Source organism: Coregonus lavaretus (genome assembly GCF_964263955.1).
Source record: "Coregonus lavaretus genome assembly, chromosome: 6".
In the NCBI taxonomy this organism is placed as follows: domain Eukaryota; kingdom Metazoa; phylum Chordata; class Actinopteri; order Salmoniformes; family Salmonidae; genus Coregonus; species Coregonus lavaretus.
This window is the reverse complement of record NC_139993.1, coordinates 7634525-7642283: the sequence shown is the minus strand read 5'-3', so window position 1 is coordinate 7642283 and position 7759 is coordinate 7634525.

Below are 7759 nucleotides of genomic sequence, written 5' to 3'. Positions count from 1 at the left end.
TCCCTTTCTTCTTGGACTGTGCCATCCCCGCGGATTAGTCTCGGCCTCCGCGATGGATTAGTTCACTGAGATGGGCGCGAATCAGACAGGTGTCTCATGTGCCCCCAAAAATGTTTGTCGACCAACAGCCTATCGACCAAACAATCGACCAATCAACTAATTGGGGTCAGCCTTAAAAGAAAAGCAGAGAAAGACAGGGTAAAAAATTAGAAATGAGCGAGAAGAGACAGACAGACAGACAGACAGAGAACAAGAATGAAAACGAGAGAACAGAGAGACAACAATGGTGAAACAGAAGCTCCAAATGAACTCATCAAGCCAAAGGGCCCATCCCTCCTGTCCAAAACACTCTTTGAAGATGTGGCTTAGCCCGACTGTTATTACACTGCCAAAGGCTACCTGCTGGAGCCAATATTTCTCAGAATGAGGACATGTTTATACAGTGTGTATTGTCTTCTCATTTTCTATTAATTTCAATCCCAAATCAATGTCTCTCTCTGTCTGTGTGTGTGTGTGTGTGTGTGTGTGTGTGTGTTTACTTGTTCAGTTCCCAGCTCCCCTATAGACTCTTCTCAATAATTTATAATGGAAAGATGTGGTTAAAATTCAGCGTGGTGCACAAATAATGAAATTGAGCATGATATGACCCTTTTAATATTTCAAGGAAATCAAATGGTTAGTCAAAGTGTACTGTGATTAAAGGTACAGTAAAATAACAACTTGGTTGTGTCAAGGGCTGAGGTGTATGGTGTGTGGAAGTCAGGCGCAGGACACCGAAGCTAGTCCAACAAAGTTTACTGAAGTAATCCAAATGGCAAAATACAGAGAACGGCCTCAACAATAAACAGAGGCGAGAAAATACGCAAACTGTGCGTAAAACAAAATGACACGAAAACAGGAACAAAACACGCAGCACAACGGACAGGCAAAAAACAACACACAATCTAGCCTAAGCAAAACAAGGAACTTATAGGACAAGTAATCAACACACAACTGGACACAGGTGTAAAAGACAGACGAAAGCAATCACACCAAGAAACATAGAGCGGTGGCAGCTAGTACTCCGGGGACGGCGAACGCCGAAGCCTGCCCGAACCAGGAGGAGGAGCAGTCTCGGCAGAATCCGTGACAGGTTGACTGCTTGATTGTCTTTAGTCAATACAAGAGTGCTGAATTATGAATGTGAATGATATTTGTATTGGGGTTGATAACAAAGTCATTTTTAAATGAAAGTCTGACACGAAAGGCTGTGGGAGTGAAAGAGAGACCTGTAATGGAAACGCTAAAGACAGACCACAGCTACTGTAGGATGAATGGGCCTAGTATGGAAACCACAAGAACGTGCATCTGTGAGAATGTGTGTATGTGTGTGTGTGTGCGCGCATGTGTGTGTAGTGTGTCTGCTATGTTATAGTATGGCCACTTGTGCATTGACATGTGTACAGACTGCATACATACGTGATAGTGTGTGTGTGTGTGTTCGCTCTCCAGTTAATTAAAATGGATTCTGTCCATCGCGTGACGATCTCATGTTGCAGAGGCGTTATGGAATAGCCTTCCGTAGGCTACACACACACACACACACACGCACGCACACGCATACCATCGAGGAAATGAGAGGAAGCCTCATCTGTGGATAATGGTCTAGCAAAAGCCATGATGGTACTTCTGCTGGAGCAACAAATAGAAACAAATGGCATCTTATCAAATCACAACACTGTCATGTACACCAGATCGCAACTGTGTCTTGCACCGATCCAGCCATGGAAAATGTTAGGTACATTTCCTAATCATCAACACAACATTGAATATCCACAATTAACTGTTAATGGACAATTTAAAACCAGACGCTGTATGTATCAAGTGTCTCAGAGTAGGAGGGCTGATCTAGGATCAGGTCCCCCCTGTCCATGTAATCTTATTCATTGTGATCTAAAAGGCCAAACTGATCTTAAATCAGGGCAATTCCATGGTAACAGAGTGACGCTGAGACTCACCTTTTCACTTTAAAATGTATGCCAAGGAAGAAACATTGATTGCAAAGTTGAACAAAACATACACTTACAGTACCTGTCAAAAGTTTGGACACACCTACTCGTTCCAGGGTTTTTCTTTATTTTTTACTAAGGTTCTACATTCTAGAATAATAGTGGAGACAACAAAACTATGAAATAACACATATCGAATCATGTAGTAACCAAAAAAGTGTTAAACAAATCAAAATATATTTTATATTTGAGATTCTTCAAATAGCCACCCTGTGCCTTGATGACACCTTTGCACACTCTTGGCATTCTCTCAACCAGCTTCACCTGGAATGCTTTTCCAACAGTCTTGAAGGAGTTCCCACAAATGCTGAGCACTTGTTGGCTGCTTTTCCTTCACTCTGCGGTCCGACTCATCCCAAACCATCTCAATTGGGTTGAGGTCGGGGGATTGTGGAGGCCAGGTCATCTGATGCAGCATTCCATCACTCTCCTTCTTGGTAAAATAGCCCTTACACAGCCTGGAGGTGTGTTGGGTCATTGTCCTGTTGAAAAACAAATTAGTCCCACTAAGCCCAAACCAGATGGGATGGCATATCACTACAGAATGCTGTGCTAGCCATGCTGGTTAAGTGTGCCATGAATTCTAAATAAATCACAGACAGTGTCACAAGCAAAGCACCCCCACACCATAACACCTCCTCCTCCGCGGTGTTCACCCACACCGCGTCTCACAAAGCCACGGCGGTTGGAACCAAAAATCTCAAATTTGGACTCCAGACCAAAGGACACATTTCCATCGGTCTAATGTCAATTGCTCGTGTTTCTTGGCCCAAGCAAGTCTCTTCTTCTTATTGGTGTCCTTTAGTAGTGGTTTCTTTGCAGCAATCTGACCATGAAGGCCTGATTCACACAGTCTCCTCTGAACAGTTGATGTTAAGATGTGTCTGTGACTTGAACTCTGTGAAGCATTTATTTGGGCTGCAATTTCTGAGGCTGGTAACTCTAATGAACTTATCCTCTGCAGCAGAGGTAACTCTGGGTCTTCCATTGCTGTGGCGGTCCTCATGAGAGCCAGTTTCATCACAGTGTTGATGGTTTTTGCGACTGCACTTGAAGAAACGTTAAAAGTTCTTGAAATGTTCTGTATTGACTGACCTTCAAGTAATGATGGACTGTTCTTTCTCTTTGCATATTATGTTCTTGCCATAATATGGACTTGGTCTTTTACCAAATAGGGCTATCTTCTGTATAACACCCCTACCTTGTCACAACACAACTGATTGGCTCAAACGCATTAAGAAGGAAATGTTGATTTGTTTAACACTTTTTTGGTTACTACATGATTCCATATGTGTTATTTCATAGTTGTGATGTCTTCACTATTATTCTACAATGTGTAAAATAGTAAAGATTAAGAAAACCCTTGAATGAGTAGGTGTGTCCAAACTTTTGACTGGTACTGTATATGCAGAAGTCTACTTTTAACAATTGCCACTGAAAATGTCACTAAAACACATAAAATCTCCCTCGGTTTTTTATGTGACCACGTTTCCCAAAAACTCTGTTAAATATCTACTTTGAATGAATTCAAAGATGTCTGCAGAAAGAATGGGGTGTCCGCTATGATATGACAGTACAGTACAGAAAAGTAGAGTAGAGTATAGTTCAGTAAAGAAAAGTATAGTTTAGTACAGTAGAGCACAGATTCAAAGATCTGTAAAGAAAAGTAGAGTACAGTCCAGTAGAGTAGACTAGTATATATTTCATTATACTGTACCCTACTCATGTGTGCTCTACTGAACTGTACTCTACTGAACTATACTCTACTTTTATTTTCTTTACTTAAACTTACTGTGCTCTACTGTACTCTACTGTACTGTACTCCACTGTGCTCTACTGTACTGTACTCTACTGTACTGTACTCTAATGTACTATACTGTACTGGTCTGTGCTGTACTCTACTGCAACTTGTGAATACTATGATTTCCCATTGTGGCTAATTCAATTGCAGTCATCCAGTTAAAGATTTTTTGGTCACTGTTACCGATTTGGAGTGATGCGTTTTAAACACTTTATAATTCATAAACAAAATTGTTATCAGTACAAACACTGTAACTAATGGGTAGGTCTACCTTTGCTTGTTACTTCTGTGAACTTTCATAATCCTCCCTCCTCATGAGGGAGAGAAATTAGAAAATATTTTACAGATATGTGGGTTTTTGGTAACAGAATGACAAGACACAAGGCAATATTTCTTAAACTTACAGAAGGCAAACAATTTCTGCAAAATTAAATAGAAATGTTATATTAGTTGGCAGGGGCCTTTACTTCAACATTATTGAGTTTTGATGTATTTCTATACTGACCAAAAATATAAACGCAACAAGAGCTGAAATAAAATATCCCAGAAATGTTCCATACGCACAAAAAGCTTATTTCTCTCAAATGTTGTGCACAAATTTGTTTACATCCCTGTTAGTGAGCATTTCTCCTTTGCCAAGATAATCCATCCACCTGACAGGTGTGGCATATCAAGAAGCTGATTAAACAGTATGATCATTACACAGGTGCACCTTGTGCTGGGGACAATAAAAGGCCACTCTATAATGTGCACTTGTCACACAACACAATGCCACAGATGTCTCAAGTTTTGAGGGAGCATGCAATTGGCATGCTGACTGCAGGACTGTCCAACAGAGCTGTTGCCAGATAATTTAATGTTAATTTCTCTACTATAAGCCGCCTCCAACGTCGTTTTAGAGAATTTGGCAGTACATCCAACTGGCCTCACAACCACAGACCACGTGTAACCACGCCAGCCCAGGACCTCCACATCCGGCTGCGGAATCTGAGGAGTATTTCTGTCTGTAATAAAGTCATTTTGTGCAGAAAAACTCATTCTAATTGGCTGGGCCTGGCTCCCCAGTGGGTGGACCTGGCTCCCAAGTGGGTGGGCCTATGCCCACCCATGGCTGCGCCCCTGCCCAGTCATGTGAAAACCATAGATTAGGGCCTAATTAATTTATTTCAATTGACTGATTTCCTTCATTGTTGCATGTTGCGTTTATATTTTTGTTCAGTATAATACCTTAACACTTTTTCTAGTAGACATTTTTTAAGACCCCTTTTCCATCTGTGTGACCAGAAATCAAAGCCTTTGGTTATTCCAAATTTTCAGAATGAAAAATTGTTGAAAAATGTATCTATACCTTTATTTCCCCAAAATATAGACTCGTAGCTTTCATTTGACACCAAATATGATATGCTCCTATAAACGTGTTGGTGCTCATGGGTCCTTTTACATGGAGATGACCACCAGTTTTCCTTCTCTGAGACGCTTGATACACACAGCCTTAGGACACACCCAAAAAAGCAGTGAGAAAGACAGACAACCTCTTTTGAGTAGCGAGGTTATTTGGTTCTTACACTTCTGAACATGCTTGACAATACCTTGTGATGTTCGCAATATCGCTATTCTCATCTCACCCTGACAGTAAACACCCACAGGAATCGTCTTTTTCAAGTTTGTGCCGTAAACTGACGACAGCCATGAAAGAGACTGACTTCCATTTCAATATGATCCTCTCTCTCTCTGTCTGCCTCTCGCTGTCTCTCTCTGTCTCTCTCTGTCTGTCTGCCATTGTCTCCTTATCTATGTCTCTCTCTCTCTCTCATGTCTGTTTCTATCATTATTATTAAATTAACTCCCGCCGTCATGGAAAACGGCTAGAGGACCTAACAATGGCACGCCATCGACTTAAAGAGCCTTTAAAGGAAGTTTAACAAAGTCTTTACAGAAACGTGATGTGGAGGGAGGAGGGAGACGCATCATGATGAGGCAACTTGAGGCCACGGAACTACTTTCCAGCCATTAAAAACCCCATGGGCCTCGTTGGAGAAAGTAGTCCCTTGAGGTAACTGTATAAAAATACTGTATGCCTAGAATACACTCCTTTTTAATTTGTAATGTTCAGTAACATTGCACCAATGGAACACATGCCACCTGTTTCACATTACTACAACTGTGGTGGCTAGTTATCAGCACAGGGCTGATTGGCAATGCCCAGGGGAGTAGTATTCTATGCCAGGCTGGAACAAGACAGCAATCAGGCAAAAGCAGCAGCTTGCTGAGAGGGAGGCTAAATCCCAATTCAGACGGCAGATAAAGGAGTGGCTGATTAACTCAACGTAGACAGCAGATGGGGCACGGAGAGCAGCGTTTGACACACCGAATGAGAGCCAGCTGAAATCCCCCTGCTAATTTCAGGGGATGTTAGTTCAAATGAAGCCAGGGTTATGTTCATTAGGCCATACCGTAGCGGGAATTTATTGGTTCTGTTGGCCCTGATGGTTGGACCATAGTGCTAGCAACACCAGTTATGAGGTTTGATTCCCACATTGGCTACATATTTACTGAATGTGTGAACTGTAAATCACTTTGCATAAATGACTGCTAATGATAAATCGTCAGAAGACAAGCTAACACACATGGATGATGGTTGATCACACAGCCCTACCCACAACACTGACGGAGTGAGTGATTGTGTGTGTGTGTGTGTGTGTGTGTGTGTGTGTGTGTGTGTGTGTGTGTGTGTGTGTGTGTGTGTGTGTGTGTGTGTGTGTGTGTGTGTGTGTGTGTGTGTGTGTGTGTGTGTGTGTGTGTGTGTGTGTGTGCGTGCGTGCCACTAAAGCAGAAAGATAGAGGACCTCTCAAAAGGTCACAAGAGAATTTCATCAACGTTACAATTAACTTTGCTAATTGACTTTTGATAGGCACAGATGCTTTCTACATCAATATTTTGGGAATATCACATCATCCTTCATCAACTAACATAATATACACGAAAACAAATTAGCTTCTATGATCCACTTCTAGAGAGTACATTCCCTGTGATGGCTAGCAGCCATCCATATTAAAATTAAACACATATTCTCCACTACCTCAAATCCCCTTCTCTGCCAGAGAGTGAGATGGCTCGGTGATAAAGGGGGTAAAAATAGTTATTGCACCTTTGGGCTTTATTCACATCTACTCACACAGATGGTCCTGAATAAGAGCTTATGTCCCAAAACCAGAAAAAGGAATTGGATTCTATTTTTTGCAATTAATACCATCCACAACATTAGCATTAGTGAGGATTATAAACTTTTACGTCAGACCAGCGCTATAATCCCTCCAGTTATTGCCGAAGCTGGAAAGCAGAGAAATTTCAAGCACGGCAAATACTTATTTAATTATATATTCGAAAGGGATAGAGAAAACTGCATCTCAGCTATTTTAAAACCTTCACAACAGGAAAGGAAACAGGCTGCTATGAGGTCACAAGGTGTGTTTGAATGAATCACTGTGGATGCATCACAAATGGCACCCTATTCCCTATACCCATAGGGCTCTGGTCAAAAGTAGTGCACTATATAGGGTGCCATTTGGGATGCATAACATGTCTTTTTAAGGATGTCCATGATCCTGAATCACTGTTTAGGGTAAAGAAAACAGGTTTCTGGTGTAGGTGGCAATTGGCCCTAAACACTGCTCTGAGGTCAGTTAATCTTATTTCCTGATGATTAAAGTTTACCGGGTTGGAGTAAGCTGATCCTGGATAAGCTCTTAGAGACACCTTATAGTGAATTTTGCCTAAATGCCTAAGGTCATACACCCATTAGTATCATATATCTGCAACATTAGTAAGTATTGAGTAATAGTGGAAATCAGGTGTGTTGCCCTAGGTAAGAATGTTGAATCATCACCTTTTTCAATGCCAACAGACCTG